Source organism: Sturnus vulgaris, chromosome 2 (assembly GCF_052056855.1).
Source record: "Sturnus vulgaris isolate bStuVul1 chromosome 2, bStuVul1.hap1, whole genome shotgun sequence".
Taxonomy (NCBI): Eukaryota; Metazoa; Chordata; class Aves; order Passeriformes; family Sturnidae; genus Sturnus; species Sturnus vulgaris.
In genome coordinates, this window is record NC_142244.1 from 63381626 (window position 1) to 63402921 (window position 21296).

Below are 21296 nucleotides of genomic sequence, written 5' to 3' on the forward strand. Positions count from 1 at the left end.
ATAGCTGCAGGATATAACAGAAAATCAGTGTTCACTGCTTAGCATAGTTCAATATAGAAAGTAATTTCCCAATCTTTTTCTGTATCTTTGACTGCCTACTTTCTTGCATGTCATATATCATCATACAGATTTTGCAAAGTAGATAGCATAGTGACACTACCAGCCTCCCTAGGCTTCATCTTTAAACTTGAAAAGGTATAGAAATAGAGATGGAGAAGTATGCTGATTTGTTTTAGCAATACTTTAATTTTGCTGATCCCTCAAAATAAAGGATACAAAAAATTATACCCAAGCAAAAAGAGTATGCTGTAAGGAAAACTCTTTATTTTACTGCAGTTTTCATGCTGGGTATATCAAAACTTAAGCATTTATTTTAAAATATGTATGTCTATCTCCTGTATCTGTTACAGGACATTCTTTTAAATTATTAAATTTTAAAATTTGAATGCTACTTAGCAGGACAAAACAAACAGAGGGTTTTTTAAAAGAAATTTGCTTATTTACTCATAAAGAGTTATCAATCCTTAAAGCATCACTCATCTGCTGTAAGGAAAGTAGGATTTACAACTGCCTGTACTAGGATTAAGATTGAGGAAAATGAGAGTTTTGGAATTTTCTGGTTTAGACTATATCATTAGATGCCTGGGTATATTCACCCTTGCTGAAAAGGCTCCCAGTATGCATACTTACAAATTAGAGGCTGTAGAAAATACTAGTTAGTGAACATGGAACACATACTGAAAATTTACTAAAAGTGAAAGATGCCTTTATGTTTCTCTGGAAAAAAAGCTTATTGGATGAGATAGGACAGGATGTGATGGGATGGAATAGAGAAAGAAGGAAGAGAATAGAAGCTGCTGGAAAAGAATACAAAAGTTGCATAATCTGCCTGACAGGTAGAAGGAAATAGACCATAAGATTCTGTGTGCCCAGGTGTGAGGGAAGAGGTCATATCTGATTTACTTTTAAAATCAATGCAGAGTTAAAGAAAGTGTGTAGAGAATGAAGATTTCTCTGGGTTACTAAAAGTACAGGATATCAAGATTTTCAGTCTGAAAGTTATAACCCCAATCCAGCCAACACTGATGATTGGCAAGAAAAGTTATGCATTGAAATGCAGGCAAAGTAATTTTTTTTTTTTTGCTAAATACATGTATTTTCTGAGATATAAAAGTAAAAACATCCATCAGATACCCTCTTTATAAAGCCAGTCATTTTTTATGTTTGCATGCTTAAGGTTCATATCTTAAATCCTGTCTTTTTTGTTCTTTTAATCTAGAGCAATAGATATTACACAAAGCCTAAAGCTTTTGGAAGTATATAATTTATTATGGAACCTGAAGATCAAAAATCTCCAAAAGACAACCACATGATGAGCTATTATTTGAAGGAGAAACTAGTTTCACCTGTCTAAGCACACTAATCCCACCTGTAATGCCATATATTGCTCCCCGTCGTTTACTCTAGCACTGTGAATCCTTAGTTCTGCTATGCATTGTGGAACAACTTTAAAAGCAGTTGCCAAAAAACACCCTCAAGAACTCAGAGATAAAAGTAAGCAAAAGAGATATCTTCAGACTCTCTTAGCCAGGGAAGGGCCAGAACTTGATTGACCTGCATTTAGAAGAGTGTCTTGGATACCTGTGGGGCTGTTGGATAAAAGAGAGAAGCAATCACTCTTTGTATAGCACTATTTGAAAAGAATGTCCAGGTGCATTTTCCAGAACAAGGCACTTCAGGCCAAAGTAAAAAAGTTATATCCACTAGAAATTCATAATTTTAAACACAGCCCTTTGTAAAAAATAATTTTTGGAGGAAAGTCCTCAGGAACAATGTCAGTTTTGCAAGACTCATTTCCTGAGAGCCCTTAAAAACTTTCATAAATTCTGCTGCTTCCAGATTTCTTCTTGCAGTACTTTACCTATTACAGAACACATGCAAAACCAAGCAAAATCCTGGACTGAGATGGTAAAATGAATGCAGGAGCTGATTAGTCTCTTGAAGTTTTTATGGTGTTTGGAAAAGGCCACTATGATCATGTTGCAAAACACAATCCATAGTAATAACCTTCAGATCAGATAGAAGCCCAGTGGGAACCGTAGAAAAATGTAGACCATTCTGCTTCTGGCAGCTAGGAGTGGCTTAATTTGAAAAAATGACAGAGCTTTAACCTTGTATTCTAAGTGCTCAGTGGAAACAAGGATGCAAATAATACTTTAGACTATTCTAATTCATATCCTTTCCAGGTATGAGCAAGTAAAATTGTTACTAAGATGATAATCATATAATTCATATTGTCATTATTATTATTATTATTATTATTATTATTATTATTATTATTATTATTATTACAGGCCCAAATGACGTAGGCTTTTTATGTTTATGATATAAATTGTCACCCAAAAAGAAAGGTTTTTCTTTGTGGGAACACTAGCACGTTTCATTTATTGCTAGACTTTACTACAATAATATATCACAAGCTTGCATTTTAATAGGGATAATTAAACAAAATGTCAATCTATTTACCTATTCCTAAATTGTTGGAGGATAATTGCTAGGAAAGTTCCATGTCTAAAGTAGGTTGCATTGGAGGATTTTACACACAAAACAAAGCAATACATTATGGAACATGATTGTTCAGTTAGTCCACTTAGCATGGAGCACAAACTCCACATTATCATCACAAAATTGTTGAATGCATAATAGCAAGATTTCTGCCCCAGAAGGTAAGTGTCATAATTCAATTTACTATTTTTTCTCCATTTACATGTAGTGGTTTGGTTTTTATTTCGCTTTTTAACACTCAACAGCAATATGCCTTCTCAATAATCTCTCATATCTCTACATGCACCTGAAAACATATGGAAACTAGAGACAAGAAAGCTGATGTAGTGTTTCCAGCCTGTCAAATATTTACATTTTCATTAATTTTGAATTAGTGCATGAAATTAATTCACCAGTTAATTCACCAGTAAATTTTATTGGAACAGATGCGAAGTTTGTGAAATTCTCAGGGATTTATATTCACTGTAGTATTTTTTATTCTTTTTACTTTTGTACATAAAATTTATGAGGGATTGTAGACAGGTTTTTAAAATTTCTTTAAAATTTTCCCAATATATTAATTCAAACTGCTGAGAAAACTCCCAAACTATAGGTGACTATAGTCAACTACTGACCCTAAAATAGGAATTCATCTATAGCTCCTCCAGGTTGATAAATAGGGTGTATGTTTCTTTCTAAAATTATTACTATTATTTTTGTCGTTGACATTTTTTCATTGGGCTTGATGTCACAGGCTGGCACGTTGCCTTCTCTGTATATTAAGAGAAAGAGCAAAATAAATAATTGCTTGTCACTTCTGTACACTTTACAAACTGTCTGTAATGTAAAGCCCACATCACTTAAGTGGATGAGACAGAGGTTAAGACTAAGATGTTTTAGTGAATTATATGGGAAGTTTGCACAGTGCTAACACTTGGCACTAGCTGAGATTTAACTGTGGCCTACTTGTATGAGTACTGGCATTTGCCAAACAATTTTACATGATCATACGTCAATGTTGCGAACTGCTTGTGTGAAAATAGATGATTAAAAAAAAAAAAGTGAAAGAGACAAATCAGAAAGAAAAGTGATAAATAAAGTGCTAGTTGAATATCCAGTTACAGGTCAAAGACAAGTAAGGTCCAATTAAAACAGCAAATTCTAATTTCCTGCAATATGAAGATCCAAACTGAATTGTGCAGAGCTGGAGATGTGAGAATCCTGTTGATCAAGGTAAGCCAGCCTTTAAGATGTCTGGGTCTCAGCAGCTGTAAAACAAAAGGATAGGATTTAGGTTTTAAGCAAAAGTCCAAAAAAATCTAACATGAAGCGACTGTTTCCTGAGAAATTTCAACAACTGCTGATATAAGTATAAATTATTAAACAAGAAGTAAAATAATATTTTGGCACTTCTTCCTACAAAGACAGGAAACATGGAAACTTGAATTGTAAGCTATGAAGTGCAATGTTGATGTTTTAAGTAAACACAATGAAAATTAGGTCTCACAGCTTCATGCCTGTTTTCATGGCACCGCCTAGAGTCGACATTTGAAATGCTGTGCTTGAAATACTTTATTTGAAATACCAAATAATTTAGTTGGTATACATCGATGAGCACTTGATTCATTACTTCCAGTCATAATTTAGCACCAATTGTGTAAATAAAAAATAGGAATGCTATTATAAACATTGCCTTTGGCTAATATTCTCAAGGTCTCTGCTATGACTGGAAGTCACAACCAATACTTGCTCCACAGTTATGTGTGTATGAATCAGTTGCTTTTCACTTCACATATTGCCATCCAAATGAGGCACACTTCTTTGTGCAAAGGGACGTTCATTATTAGAGTTTTATTATGGCTATTTCTGATAAAATTTAATTTTGAAAACTGCTTTTAAAACCATTTAAGTACCCATTAGCCCTCAGTTCAGTATATAAATTAGATAACTGCAAAAAACAGTTCAATGAAGGGTTTTCTATGGTCTTGGAAGGTGTGTGTTTCTAGTTAATCATCTAATGATATTGCATTGCCTAGTTTGTGTGACAGGTGAAGAAGAGAGAAAAATGAAGCCATAAAAAGACCTCATTGACACATCCATGTTAATTACCCTCCTCTTTGAGTATTTATTTGCATAGACACTTTGCAATTTTTCATAGGTCTTGCAAGTACTACGTTACTATATTTGATTAAGTCTTTGAAGCTTTTTATTGAAGATATTATCCTCCATAACCATTTTCCCAGTCTCAGAACAGAAATTCCTTGCAACTTCACTTTCATTATGTTGAAAAAATATTTAAAACACATTTTTATATCCTCTGTTGTCAAAATTAATAGCTTTTTGCAAATAATCTTATAGGAAATGAGTGTTAAATTGGCTTTAATTGTCAAAGTTGATCAAGATCATTTCTCTGAAGACTGATTGTATTCAAATAACTGGGAAAATGAGGGAAGTTTCCATGAACAAATGAAAAAGCACAACAAATAGGAGATGTTGTCAGCAAAATGGCACAGATAGTGAAGACCGAGAAAAAGTGCCATGTGTTTCATGGACAGTAAGGTGGGTTGCAGTGCTGCCTGTGCCATCAGCAGCTGGATATTTTCTGCCTTGTAATCTTCAGTTTTTAGAATAAGTCTCTCTGGGTTTTCAGGTTTAAATCCTTTAGGAGCAAGAGATTGTAAATACTCCTCATCCACTAGAGAATAACTATTCTGTAAGATATACATGCTTTGGTGTTCAGAAGGGGGCCCATAGCAATTTTCCATGCAACCTCCATACAACAAAAGAGAGTCACATTCACTGTTGTTATAGACAGTTGCAGAAACTCACATTTCCAGTTTCCAGTGCCAAGCTACTACATCCTCAGGGATGTAGAATTTTGAGAAAAGGAACATGTATTTCACGTCATCAGAAACAAAAGTTGTTTCTCCAAGAGCAGATGAAACACAAGATCTTGCCTTCCTGTAGCTATCACATTTTTGCCAAGATTATAGACAGAATTAATGGATAAAATGCATACTATATAATCAAAGGCATCCTCCCTACAGTTTTCTTGTGCCTGGAGGATGAATTGCTCCAGTAGATGTCCTCCCTGCCTTTCATGATGAGGTCAAGAACTTTGCTGTCACTACCACTATTGTGATTAATGATCTGACTGGTAGTGACAGTAATCAAACCATGGACTCTGTACAGGTAGTTCGTGCTATTCTCCCAATGGCTTGAGTCACTGCACTGGCAGGAGATCTATTTGCTTCTCCTACAGACATCTATCTCCTTGTGTCCTTCTTGAATAAACTTTTCATGAAAGTGTGGGGAAAACAAAAACAAGTCATGATAATTAAAAAATTAAAACATTATCTTTTAAAAAAATCAAGTGACAAAAACTTTGGAACATTTGTAAAAAGAGTGCATAATTAATAATTAAACTACTAATAATATAATCCTTTTATAAGCATAGAACCACTGCTTGAGAAGATTAGGTGTCTAACAGCTCTCAGTACAATGAAAGTGGTATAAGGGAAGAAGCTGAATTTCCTTCTCACTTTCTCCATTTTTTGTAACAGATTTTCAGTGCATTCACTATGATTATATTTTAATAAGTGTTCATTAGTTGAACATATAAAAATATCTGTATATAAGTATTAGTAGGCAAAAGGTTAGTATAGAAATATCGCATTGGCTAAATAATGGTAAGGGTTAAAGGGTTAAATTTTGAAACGGGTACAATGGCAAAGTCCACTGAAAACCTGAAGGCAAAGACAGAACACAGGAAAGGAGATGACAGCTGAAATGAAAGAGACTGATAAAAAGGTTATACAAAAATAACAATGGAAAAATCTATTAAACCCACTCTATTCTCAGAAATAAATTTCAACTTCCATCTGGTTAAATGCTATCTAAATTAATTCTTTGAATTACACAGGCGATAGAGTACTAGAAATAGAAAGTACTTATAATATTCTTGAATCTAGTTAACAAGTCAACTCCTATTCAGTTTCTCACTATCTGAAGTTCTCTCTCCAGGCCTATCCTATAGAAGGATATTTAGCACATCATACTGCAATGAGAGAAAAAGTGAACATTGGCATTGACGAGTCAAAAAGGAACACATGAAGAAAATGAGACTGTATTTGGGAAGAGAGCAAGTGAGATCACTGGATGCAGCCTAGTGGACTGTGGGCTTCCCAGCAGTAACTCACAGTTTGGTTTTGCATGGCAGCTCTGTTCTTTAACACACTGAGTAAGGCACAGATGCAATCCTTAGCAGGTGAAGTTCTCAGCTGCATCAAGACTGGGTGGTTTGTAGCAAGGAGTTGAGAGAGCCAGACTGGGCAGGACAATGAGTTTTAACTATGTGAAGGCAGCTATCTTGTCTTTTTCTAACATATTGGGAGAAATACTTCTATGAATGTGTGGTCTCTGTCTAAAGGAGGGCTCTGCATGGAGAAATCTGTAAGTTATGTAACTCCTGCTTCAGAAAGCTGTTATCCTGATCCCTTGAAAGAACAAATTAGCTGCCTATTGTATTTAGTATGCTTTATATATTTATCTATTACGAAAAATAAAACTAAAAAAACCCCAAAACAAACCAAATCAAAACACACCATTTTGACCACATTTTGGGTAGGGGAGAAAAGGACCAAAAGGTATGATATCCAGTTGTCTAGGTATAACATTTCCTCTAATGGTAATCAAGGCCCAATAACCAGCCTAGAAAAGAAAAATACAAACCTACAAGCAACAAAGGCTTTGAAAGCTTTTACTACCAGAAAGAAAAAAGCATGAGATAGATAGATAGATAGATAGATAGATAGATAGATAGATAGATGATAGATAGATTTCACTCTTATTTTAAGCTCTTTTGTTGTTGTTCAGAAAATAATTTTGTTCCTTCTCATAGCGTTTTACTTGAGCAATCATCTACAATCATCAGATAGACATTGACTACCCTGTCACAGAATGGAATAATATATGTTTCACTTTAAATTAATCTCATTAATAAAACATTCATGGAAAAGAGCTGGACTACATTTATTTGCTGCTAAACTCAGAGAGCTACATTTTAATCTCATTATAATATGACCTTCCAAAGTCTCTTCTGCTTAGCCTTTTTTGGGATGGAGGAGAAAATTGGTTGCTTTCTTTTGTTCTTAACTGTGTTTAAGGCATAAGAAGAAGATGCACTTTGCTTTTAGTCTGCCTAGGTAAAATTTGTATGGGGATGAGGAGGGGAGGGATGGCAGAGCAAGAATAAGCTTTAATAAGGATATTAAAATAGCCTTCATAAAACAAGGATAAACAGCATTGTGATCTAATTTACCCCCACATAAAATGCAAAATAGAACTCTGTGTGTAATAAAACATTAGTATCTTTATTGCCAGCTTAATCTTAACTAATCTTTTCTTACATTACTTCAATAGAGTAATTCATCTGCATGAAATTTAAATGAATAAGGTTAGCCTTGCAATTGAAACTATGCTGATTCTTACCCTTCTTCTATTCACAAAATCCTTCATTAGTATTTGCATATGTTCCTAAGTCAGTTCCAGGCAGGAATAGCCTCCTCAGAATGTCAGCAGCCCAGAACAGTTTTCCTCTGAACATCCCCTTCCTTTGTAATACATAAATACAATCTTCTGGGGCTCTGTAATTTTCCAAAATGAGCTTTAATGTTGCAAATTACTTCAGCACCCCTATGATTTATCTGTTGTAAACACACTTTATAATATTTATATTCCTATTAGAACCTCCACTAATAATGAGCTGACAGAACATAAATATTTACATGATGGTACATGGACAAACGTGTGATACCCTCATATTAGTTACATTTCTTATTCTCTCTATCATACTTGGAAAAAAAAAATAAACCTTTGCAATTTGCTGTCTTCACAAAAATATCTTTGAAAATGGCTCAGAACATTAAGAGTTTCACATTTGCCACACTTTTCTTTAAAAGAATGGCATTCCTTCATACTTATGCAGTCTGGGTTATTGCTTCTTTACATTATGCATCATTACTCTGAGTAGGTGTCTTATCAGCAGCTCCAGTTGTTGTGGAGACGATTGGAATTAAGCACTGGAAGCTTTTTATTTATCTTACTTGCTTTATTCCTACAAGATTTTCAGCATATAAGCTTCTTTGTTCAGCTCAGAATTGGATACATTGCCAGGCATTGTAAAATTTACATCTTCCTTTTTTTGTATTTGTTCTTAAATTGGATTGAAAACAAAGTGTGGCTTTAATTAAAGCTCTGCTTAACAATAGACAATTTTTCCATACAGTAGAATTTCTGAGCAGTTGTGAGGATTTTGCAAAGGCCTAATAGGTGACATTCACCACTAAGCCCCAAGTAGAACTGCAATATACTTACCTGTGCTAAGTGTCTGCCTGACAATACTCGCACAAAGAAAACTGTAATAATGCTGTCGAAATACTGACTTACCCAACAAAACCCTTGGAATTTAAAGTGAAGGTTACTTTAAACTGGGTATGATATGTAATAACGTACAAGTTCAAAGGATAAATGTTGATGTTTAGAGACGTAAAAGGAAAGCAAGGGAAGGCAGGAAGGCAGGCAGGGAGGAAGGGAGGGGGGAAGGGAGGAAGGAAGGGAGGAAGGAAGGAAGGAAGGAAGGAAGGAAGGAAGGAAGGAAGGAAGGAAGGAAGGAAGGAAGGAAGGAAGGAAGGAAGGAAGGAAGGAAGGAAGGAAGGAAGGAAGGAAGGAAGGAAGGAAGGAAGGAAGGAAGGAAGGAAGGAAGGAAGGAAGGAAGGAAGGAAGGAAGGAAGGAAGGAAGGAAGGAAGGAAGGAAGGAAGGAAGGAAGGAAGGAAGGAAGGAAGGAAGGAAGGAAGGAAGGAAGGAAGGAAGGAAGGAAGGAAGGAAGGAAGGAAGGAAGGAAGGAAGGAAGGAAGGAAGGAAGGAAGGAAGGAAGGAAATCTGACATCTATCATTCCTTAGCAAATCTACTTTACTTAACACAGACATTCACAAAATTTGAGAATAGTGAATTAAAATAAATTTCAGCCTTTCTATCAAGGCTAATTCTACACTAAATATGCTGTAGGTGACAGAAGGATGAAAAACAAGAACCCAACCAAACTTACTGGTCAGTGTGTTAAAAGCTGTTCGATAAACATTCCGATTCCAAAGACTGCCTGAGGCTTTTTTCTCTCCTTTCCTATTTCACAGAAGACATCTGCTGTTCAAACACAGATTTTCCATTGCCTGATGAAACTGAAGATAGTTGTTTTTTGAAATTATTGCCAAAAATATTGTACTTATTCTAAAGGTCATAATGTGTAAGAAATACATAGACACTCCCCAGTCCACACCGAATAAAGGACCAATAATTATAACTTTCTAGAGGGCTGTCAGAAACATCTAGAGCTCCTGTCCAGCATACTTGGCTTGTGACATGCTTGCATGTCAGTAACCTGGTGGAGCTGCTTTGAGGTGCTGAGATCATTAAAACGTGAGTATGCTGCTTTTGAAACTACCACTGCATCACGTCTGCAAGAATCTTAATTCATCTAAAAGACTGAGTGTTTGCCTCTTCTCTAAATCTCTTTCATCCATCTATTCTACTATAGTTAGCATAATTCCAAATACAGAAAAAATAGTTTACAAGAGACTTACAGGAAATGTACTGTAAGTTTCATGTTTTGTTCAGACAAATCACCTTGTCTTTCTAGCAAGTATCTTTTCAGGTTGGTGTTGCTGAAGTACCTAAGCAATCAAGTTCTCTGAAACACATAAAAAAATAAGAACTATAGTATTAGATTAAACTCAGAGTTCAGCTAGTCCTATATATTTTCTCCTGGCTTTCCCCAAAGCGAAAATTCACACAGAAGACAAATGTCATATAATCTATTCCTTCTATATCTCTTTGAATTTCAAATAGCTACAGATTTTTTTAAAGTCTGAAAAGTGTGAATATAGTGGTCACCAGGCTCACGTCGATACACAAAAACAAGCAAAAAAACTCTTTTTTTTTTTTTTCCTGATAGGGATTTTCATTGGTTAAATGCAGTGAGAAAACATATCAGATTACATTATAGATAAATCAAACGCCAAATATAATTCCTGAAAAGGAGAATATTTTTAGATTTTATGACAGGAAAAAAAATATGGCTTTAAAATGGGTAATCTTCTATTTCACTAAATGTGCTGCCTGACTGAGACCTTGTACGCCAAGCTTCAGCCTGAAGCAAATTGTTATAGTCAAGCTATTAACTTCTAAAAATAGGGGGATGTGATGGAAACATTAAGAAACCTACTACTGGGCACAACCACAATCCAGGGGAGGATGAAACAACGCTCCTTTATTTTTCCTTCTTTACCTCATCACATTAGTGCAGTTTGTGGCACTGAACTGTGTCTGTGCTAAATGCACTAAAGCCACTTTCCTTCTAAACAGCAGCTTATGATGGTGATATTTAATCTCTCTCCCTCTTTCTTGTTTTTGAAGAAACTTAATAGCAGCCAAATACTTCAGGTCAGGCACTTGCCATTTGTGACTTAGTACTTAAAAAAGGTGCTACTTCCTGGGGGAGAAAACAGATAGGCTGGAGGACTGCAAGAGTGATCTGAAATTAAAATGCTTTGCAACAGGAGGTTTTTGCATTTTCACTTGAAGCATTTTGAGAAACATAACAGTAGAGTTACATTTTGTACCAAATGTGCAGCAGTAATTTACTTTTCTGTCACGAACTGTGCATTCTCTGTGTTTTATTGTAGTGTACAAAATTTCTCATCATCTGCTATTTATTTTACATTCAGCACTGTAAAACCAAAGAAGCACTGACTCATGAGTCAGCAGGTGGGTGCCCCTCTCCAGAGGCATTCCATGCTTTTTTGCCAAACCATTTAGCACATCTGCAGCCTTCACTAAATCATTTTTTAAAGTAATATCGGTAATAAGAGTCAGAGAGCCTTGAAAGGTATGTGTGGTATGTGTTCTGCAAACAGGCTCTCAACAAAAATCCCCAGAGCTAGGAACAACAGTAAAAATCATCTCAAAGGAGCAGTAGAGAGTGGAGAAAATGGATCTTGGTATAGAGGACATGCTATTTATGGAGGTCAATCTGCATCAGCGACATAACATTTCAGGGCTATTCAGCTATAAACACATTCTCATGAGTTGTGCAGGGTTTTAAGGAAGAGATCAAAAGATGAGCACACACAATGAGCGTGTGAGTGCTTCTCACAGCACTAACAGACTGCTTTTCTACTTTGACCACAGAGGGGTGTGTTGCAATCAGGGTGAAGACAAACTGGAAAACAGGCTTTAACACTTCACAAGGAATAACTAAATCAATACACTCGAGTCCCAGAAAATGCATTGCATTGCAGGAATTTTTAGAAGTGTCAAGAAACTTAGAAGCCTGCTAGTGCCTTGCTCCTGAGTCACCTGGACAGCCTAAAAGTCACTCCCTGTACATTTCTGGACCAGCCCGAATTCTGCAAATGTTTCATTGCAGGTAGATACCAGTTTAGATATAGACAACCTGTTAAAATCAAATTAAAGTCTCCTGGAGTGTATATGGTGCGAGAGGTTTGCCCTTGTGCACGAACCTGCTCTTTAGAAATGCTTAGATCAATAGGCATCTTGTTAGAGCATTTTGCTTGCTTATGGGGACAAGATACTAGACTTTCAGAGCTTAAATGCCTAACTCTATTTGAATCCCACTTCTAAATCTATCTCAATCCCTTTGGTAACACTTTGGTTATTTGACAAGCAGGGTAATAAGTTGTCATGCCAGAATCTTCTATGTATTTTTCAGAAACCTTATTTACTTCTTAAATCACATTTTCTGGGTATTTTCTGGCTTCTGTGGCTGCTGTTCTTCAATTGCTACCATACCATGCTTCCAAACATCTGGTCATCTCAGCAAAACTGCCTCATTCACTTGCCCAAGAGCATATGACATTTTAAACCACCTTCTCTGAATTTCTGCCAGTGTGGTTTAGACAATACACAGAACAGTTCTGCCACAAAAAATTTCCATTTCTCTTCAATTTCAATAAGGTAAGTGTTTATCTGTCTCCACACCCTTTGTTGTTTTAGTCTTTGTTGGCACCTGGAAGCTCCAGGGAACCTGATAATAGAAAACTACTTCTTGCATGTGACATAGATTTTGCAATGTTTGTCAAAATATTTATTACTTATTATAAAAGTAATACTATCCAGATCTTGAAATATTGCAACAGTTGTTCTGGACACTGGATTTCAGTAAGTATGCAGTGCTCCGTGTTTCAAAAATATTGTATTCTCCAGATAAAGTCACCTGACTTCTTACAGTTTCAAATGGTGAAATCACTTTGGGTTTTTTTAGCATTTTATTGGCATTTCATGAATGCCCTGCTAGTTCTGTGAGGTTCAAAAAAACAAAACAGAAACAAGGAAGCAACTAAGTTTTTTTGGTGTGTTGAAATTTTATGCAGACCATAAAATAAAGCTGAAGATAAAATGTTGCCATAAAAAAGAATAAACATGAGGGAAAAAAACACCAGGAATCCTGGAGTAAAAAAGAATGAATCTAAGGCATTTTAATGTACAGGAAAGATTAAATTGATTTTTTTTTAAATAGCTTTTAACTTGAAAAATTTCATGTAAATTAAGAAGTATGCCCTAGATTCACCAGTGACACAATTCCACAAGGACAATTATAACAGATAAGTGTAAGTCATGTTCAGTTAATTGGAAGTAATGGATATAACGAAGGTAAATTGATAAGGTAAAATATAGATAGAAAATATGTTTTGATAGTAGCAGATAGTGATTGATAGGCATGTTCTCCTTAAGAGGGAGGGGTGGGTAGAAATCAAAAAAAAAGGCAAAGCAACAGATCACTTTGTGGATACACTTCTAGGCAGACCTGAACTGTCTACTGTGTACATGCTAGAAAGCAACTTTATGGGGGAGAGGCATTCACCTAAGATGTCATGCCAGCATACAGGTCCTGGTTAGTGCACACAGAATTCATGTCATGTCCTGTTCCTGCTTGCCTTCACTCCCGCAGCAGTGGCCAAAAAGGCACAGGAGAGAGCCAGTTGTGTGCTGCTGCTGTTCATGATTGTGACAAAAAAATAGTTCACTCCCTGGCAGCTGTTTCTGCTCTGCAAGCACAACAAAAAAATTTCTAAAAGGGAAGAAAGAAATGCTCTGAAAAGCATCCTGGAGTAACATAATAGTGAGACAAATAAAAGACCTTTGAGACAAGAATTTTCATTCTATAGGTTTGAAGAGGAAGCAGTATTTTTATAAATATTTTTCTTGGAACAGGGAGAAGATGAGAAATGCAGAAAATTTCAGCCTTACCGGCAGCTGGACAGCCAGTACTGACAGTGATTTTACTGTATAGGACAGTAATAACTGTGTCAGACCTTATCAGAACTATGTCATTATTTCAGGGCCTGAGATTGTCCCACAGAGCAGCTACCACTCCTCACTACATCCTGCCACTTTAATATTGGCTTTGGCTTTTAGACACAGTTTATGTCTCTATAAAACCTTGCAACTTGTACCAGCGTTTACATCCCAACAAGGAGCTGCATATGCTAAAAACACTCCCAGATTATCCGGACAAGACATACATTTTTCCTTCACTCTCAGAATATGGGAAAGATACCAAGCAAGTACCATCATCTCAGTGTCTTTGAGCATAACAGCTACCTTCAGTGAATCCTGAAGGGATATGCATCCCTTAAGTCTAAACCAATCATGCTGAAAAGCAGTAGCCCAAGTATGAAATGAGTGTGTTTCCCATTTGTAAGGTACACAAGCACTTTGGGAGCAACTGGGGCTACCTTTCCCTTTCCAGACAGTTGGCCAATTTGATCAGATGAAGTTTTCAAAAGCGATTTCAGAGCAGAGTTGAATTGAATACCAACTAAACCTGTTTCTTTTCAACCCAGACATATTTGAAACTCCTAACCCTTCCATATAAATTCATACAGAAATTTGAGTGTCTAATTATGACTCATTGTGTCTAATCTAAGTGTCTAGAGTTACTGAACAACAGATTCCACACTCAGATATACTCACGTGTTGGAAATGCTACAGGAACACCTATGTAGGCATCTATAAATTGTCATACGTATTTGACCAGACACAGATCTTGCTAAGTGGTTCAGAGCCCTTGGTGTCTCCTATGCTTAGGAAGACTTCTCATCAATTCCCTGGGGGAGTAGTGCATTGAATCCAATGAATCAGCTGGGAAAAAAAGAGAAAAAAAAGGATTGATTTTTCACTTGGTGGGTCAAGCTCTCATATGGGGTATGGGAAATCAGATTCATTTATGGGTTATGGGGTTTGGTGGTTTGGGGTGGTGTTTTTGTATATGCAATTATTTATTTTGGAGATAGAATAATGAAATTATTTGTTCCCTCAGACATCCCTTCTGGCATTTTGGTTTTTTAACCTATGCTGCAGGAAGCCTGGATTTATGTTTCTGTTCTAAGCTATGCCACTGGGACTGCAAGATAAGGCACAGCCTTGTCCCAGTGACTACTGTATTGACTACCCATAGATGTCAGGGAAGTCTTTGCCTGCCTCCCAGGAGAAAGAGCTGGCCGTAAGTACTTAATTCTAGAAAGATCGTAGCTGACAATCTGATATCAGAGGGATTTCCAATGGGAAATTGCTGCCTCCCTGTGTTCTGGAATATGATGTCTGACCATGTTCAACTCTTGGGGGTTAAGGCACCCTCTCTATTTTCACATTCTCAAAACAACCAGCCTGCTCAAGATTATCTCTTGTCATTGTAGGTAGAAAATGCTTGGGGAGTTGCAGGAATGGGGAGGATGCAGCATATTTTTCAAAAGAACCCATTGAAATTCTGGACCTAAAGCTCTGTACTTAACTATCATAAACACTTATTTCCCAAAATAAATTCAGATAATCTAAATAGCTCCCATTTTGTTCCTTCTGATTGACAATTTTTCCCTCAAAGCACAAGGCCATATTTCAGTGTTATCAGTGAAATGTACTTTAATACTTGGCAGGTCAGCAATCTGTTTCAGAAGAGGGATTGCCTCTCCCAAGAGCACAGCAGGAAGGCTGTGGCCAACTCTCTCACTTCGTGTTTAAAGAATAAGCAGAATACTTCAACCACAAGGATAAACTTAAAAGGATATCCAGTTAAGTGTACAACGCAGGCGTTTCATTTCCATGTAACAAAGACAGTATTTCAAGAGTGACATTTCCTTGCCCAAGGGTGGGTTTCCCTGCATAGCAAGCCCTTAATGTGTCTCTCCCATAACCAGTTTCACCAGAACAGCACTGCAGCCAGCAAATCATTTCCTAATATATTCAGATTCGTATTCAAGTCCAAATTTTTTCTTGTCTTTGATCAAAACAAAACAAACCAACCTAAGAAAAAACAACCAAACAAAAAACAAACTAACAAATAAACAAAACCAATTGCTGCTGTTGTTTCCATTAGGGTCAATAGTAGTATTTGGTACTCAAACTTTCATAGGTTAAAGAAAAAGAAATCATGTCACGCTAACCTACATCTAATTCAGTACAGAATTTGTCTCATTAGAACTGCATTTAAGGATTTAGTGAAGCTATTAGTGATTATTTTTCTGTTGCCCATAAAAATATCTTTTTCTGTGAAAAAATCAACTAAAGTTGTATAGTTTTAATTATCATCTCCTCTAGCATAAGAGCACCAAAGGGGGGAAATGTAACGCTAAATGTAATGAAAAAGCAACAGTGTTTGGATAATATTGCAGAAGAAATCGAATATTGTGAAGCATGGAATTACACATCAGAAATCTCATATAAATTTAAATGAAAAGTTCTAATGGGAGGCCTTTTAATCTAATGGAAACATATGAATTTGAAAGGGACAATGTCTCTCATTTAAACTATCAAATTTGATAAAATGATCCAGAAAGGTTTAGGTCTATTTATATTTTCAAAAAATAACTGTTGACAGAGAAATGTAATAATCTTCTTGAAGAGAACTAACAGAAAAAATTAATTACACCAGAATGCTACAGCAGGGAAAATGAGGCTGATATGCCTTGTTTACCAGTGTAGAAACACATTCAGCAAAGCAGCTATTGAAACATCAGACTTGTTTTATCAGTATTGTTCCATCAGTATATCAAATGTTCATGTGACTACTATTTGAAATATACTTTCTTCAAGACTCATTGAGTAACTATCTACAATTGATCCAACACATAACTATAAACCAATGAACACTAAAGGACTTCCCTCAAATACACTTCTTTCAATGATAAATAATCATAGTAGTTAATTAAATAATTTTGACATTTTGGCAAGTGATCTGGCATTATATCTCAGAGATAAATGAAACAGATTATGCTTGCATAGTTCTATGTATTTGGATTCTAGCATTATTTCCTTAGGCTTTCTGGTAAGATGAAAAACCTGTTTCAAAATTGTTGCTCTTTTTCGAGCATGCCTTCTTAATAAAATTAGTCCAATAGGTGATAATATCTGGTGATACTTAAATTTTTATTATTTGGTTTGTCTATAATCAATAAAAACTGGGAAAGTGGAGAGTTCTGTATTCATACTGTACTGATTGTGAGGATGTCTCCCTTTCAAAAAAAGTGAAATTATAGTTTTCCTTTAATAAAAAGAGTGCTCCCTTTTAAAATTATCATATACTATATGAGTTCAGATTTTAAAACATATTTTTTATGCTAACTCCCCTACTTCCTAATATGATCAAATATGTTGTCTACCACCAATCTGTTATTATTTTAAATGTGCTGGGAATGTTTGGGTGTTGACCAAATCTGAAAAGTACAGGCATTATCCACTGCTGTTCTCTAAATCATCTTAGAGCTAATTTTTGACTTCAAGCAAACTTATGATAAAAGTACCTATATAAGTTTTAAGTATCAAAGAATATGATAGACTTATTCTGTTTGAATTATACCCCAGGTCTTGAAGAAAGTTTTAAAGGGCTTAGCTCATTGGAAGTCATTATGCTTTTCAGGGGCAGTCAGAACAAATGTTATTAAAGTGAATATCTCAGTAAGATTCAATTATTTATCGCAGGTTTTCCTTATAATGATACCACTTTTCTTTTTTTAACATCCTGACAAAAAAATTGTATGAAATAATAGTTATTCACAAGCTAGTATTATTCGATCTAAGCAAAGAAAAAGACTTTACTTTGCCTCTCAGATTTTTTTTTTTGCTGTGTTTTTTAAAGAGTGATTCAGTTTTTGTGTTGAAAGGGATTTTTCAGAATCAGTTTTCCAGAGGAATGATTCCAGTGTGAGGAATTTGAAATTAACTCTTTCTTCCTATTATGTATGTCTGGAATTACTGAACTCAAGTCTACAAAATTAACATTAATTTCAGGACTACAGGAAGAGCAGAACACACAATTTCTGATGATACTGTAATAAAACAATGTGCAGAGCTCACTATATCTAATAGTACTATAAAGAAACCATGCACATGTGTAGGTTCTCAATGATATGTTGTCCAGGTCTAAAGTAACTAAAAATACTTTTTAAAATTTACTCTACAAGTTTTTTACTAACAACAATTAAACATAATTATTGGGTTTTATAAGCAATGTTCTTACTTTAGCTCTCAAAAAAGAAAAAAAGGATAATATAATGTCCGTTTTTAAGTATTAAAAATAGTACTTAAAGCACTCTGTGCTATAGACTTCTTTTGGACTTAATTACTCTTCATATTATTTTACTAAATGTCAGGGAGATTTCCTTGACAGTTCTGTTCATCAGATCATCAAAGTAGCCTGTTCTTAACAACAAACTGAACTTGAAAGTTCCAATCCTTACAGCCAGGTGGGATTTTAACAGCATCTGGAAAAAATTCAGAATTGTATGCAATTTTGTGACCAAAAGTTGGTGCGATCATTATATCTAGAGTTTGAATTCACAGAAAAAAACTGGGAAAAGTTTTATGCTCAGTCCATTCTTTATCATCCTTCTAATATTCCTTTCAGATGTGAATTTACACTCCTCACTGCTCTTCTCCTTTCCTTTCATCAAGTTTTATGTCCTTAAGTTATTAACACACCTGCCTATTGGCTGACATATGCACACACCCTTCAGTGTCTCCCCAGTTCTGGGGATGACCCTGTCTGCTCCAACTCAGCCCAGTCTGTCTAAACTTATTGCTTTATGTGACAAACAACATCATTTTATACCCCATGAAGCAACCCTAAAATAATATTTCAAAGCTTTTGCACACAAAAAAATTTATGTATCCTTGGGTGACAGTTTGTATGAATACCTGTTTTGTCTGCTCAACCTCTGTTTTATTTCCTGTTCTTCAAAAACAGCTGAGTGAAGCTGCCAGTTTATCTTTTCTTGGCTTCCATATTCTGCATCAACAGGACCAGTCTGAGAGGGACATAGTGCCCTTTCACAGAGGAGGTGGAGGGACAGCAGGACATCTTGCAAGCCACCAATAGGATTAAGGACCAGAATGACCTGGGAGTGGACGTGCAGCCAAAATTAGGGGTGATAGAAACAAAGTAATATTAGACATTCTGTACACTTTGCTGTATACCAGAAACTGGATTAAAAGTAAATCTTAAGGAAAGAATCTACCCTGCAAGGATAAGGGTCAGGAAGGAGATTTGTTTGCAAATTACATTTTAATTTCTCATTTCTAGCAGATCTGACTTTTGCTATTAGCTGCCTCTTACCTGTCTGTTTGTGTCATAATAAAACCTAGCTTTACAGAAACAAAGGTATAATAGTTTCATGAATGTTACAGGGGTAGGGCTGAGGCCATGGTATGTCTAAACTTCAGACAGCTTAATTTCCTTACACCAACCACAATGTCACCTGTCTTCTGTTGTGTATATCTCCAGGTTTTAATAGATATCCTTACATAATCTTTTTCCATGTAAGTCTTGTCTCAGCAAACTGACCAGTGGAGGGCACCGTAGAAACTTGGCAGTCTACATGTACCCTAAATTTCGTATTTAATGATCATATTATTAAATAAAAATTGTAAAAGACAATCACATACACAGAGAGGAGACTGACAGCCAGATGCTATGTAGGGTGGATGATGCTTCTAACACAACAGAGTTACTCTTAATAGCATGGATTTAATATATTCACATCTAGTCCCAGAGCTAAATTCAATTCCCTGGCAACCATGTATTTAGCAATGTAGAAATAATTATTAAACCTTAGAAATCCACCAGAGTCTTTTGAAGAATTGGACAACTACAGCTGAGCAGCATAAGCTTTTTTCTTATTAAAAGCCAAATGTGTTTAGCTTGGTTTCAAGAGAGATTTCTGTTGCAAAATTTTTGGAAATCTATTTTCAACACTGCATTCACAAAAATTGATAAAATATTTGGCATTTCTTGTGAAATATCAATTTATACATTAATTTGGAACCTTTCATATAGGGGAAAACTGCATTTCATTTCCTTTATTTCTATTCACTTATTTTTCATCTGAGCATTATTCTGTTATGTGTCAAGAAGGGCAATGAAATACCATCCACTACGGCATATTATATCTTTCATATTCTGTTTTTCAGTATTCAAATATTAGGACAATTTTGTCCTAGAATAAATTGAAACATACCAATTTCTAGATAAATGCCTTCTTTCCATTGCAAGAAATAGATGTATCCAAAGTCACAGAAATGGACAGAAGTCTTGCAGTTCCTGTTGAGATGACTTGAACCAATCATAGAAGAGCAGTGCTTCAAAACATGAAGTTTAGCACAGAAGAACTAATCTCCCAAGTCTCTACAGCTAATGGAGAGACAGAAGCATCTCTACAGGCAATTCAGAAGAGGATTCTATAAACCTCAGAAGAGGAATAATACTGAAGCAAATTTTAGATTTTGTCTTGCCCTCCAGAGGAACCTATTGAACACCTTGAACTTGGGGAGATTAGCAACCCAGGACATAGATAGTCTTCACATTTACACCGCTAAGGATGGACTGTTTCTTCATAACTCAGACGCAAGCAGATCTAAAGCATAAGCTCACATATATCTGTAGCAGTTGTCTTGACTTATTTCTACATATAATTTTTTATAACCTGAAATATCAAGTATTTCTATTGTTTCGACCCCAGCCATCAGTGAAAAAAACAATTAATAAATCATATTAACATATTAAGATGCAGTTTTATAGTAAAGTTGTATACCTACACATATGTAAACTTTGATTTTCAGGAGGAAGAAATCCTTTTTAACAATCTTTGTAAACTTGTCACTTAAAAGTGACTTTTAATTTCCAGAATCAAAGAGATTTAAAAAGAAATTTTGGATTCATCAAGGCAGGATTTGCTGGGTAGGTTCAATACAAGAAAAAATCCAAATAATTCAGCTTTTAGATGATTTCCACTTTTGATTATTTCATGCTCTACATGAGACTGGTACAATTAATGAATATTGACAGCACTGTAACAGTAACAACTGCACCTCAGCAATCTCCATGAAAGAGACCTTAGTGTTGGAAATACATTTATTACAAGGTGAAAACTCCATTTTCTTTCCACTCCAGAGATAAAAACTGAATGTTTGATTTAGGCTGTGTATAGCAGATAGTACCATGAACATTCTGTTCCAATTGCATTCCCACTGCTCTCTGCCAATGACAAAGCAAAAGGCAGCCAATACGACCATCCTTATGAATCATCCTAGATAGATGTGAAAAAGATCAAGAAATACTCTTTGTGTAAGTTGATCCAGCCTTGTTCCACAGAGTGCATTTTTGAGACTCCACCTCTTTGGCTGCAT

General features: G+C 35.6%; 1 long non-coding RNA gene across 2 annotated transcripts in view; it reads right to left on the minus strand.

Annotated features, from left to right (window-relative positions):
• Positions 1 to 230: 230 nt before the first annotated feature.
• The window catches only part of LOC148224826 (uncharacterized), a 74989-nt gene continuing 53923 nt past the window's right edge, over positions 231 to 21296 (minus strand). The window contains exons 6-8 of one of the 2 annotated variants that reach the window (XR_015801517.1): positions 18810 to 19009; positions 14595 to 14762; positions 231 to 3812 (exon numbers count right to left, since the gene is read on the minus strand). This is a non-coding gene — a long non-coding RNA (uncharacterized LOC148224826). Of the gene's footprint in view, positions 3813 to 10183; positions 10291 to 14594; positions 14763 to 18809; positions 19010 to 21296 lie in introns of those variants that run through there. The other variant, XR_015801516.1, reaches the window with a different exon arrangement.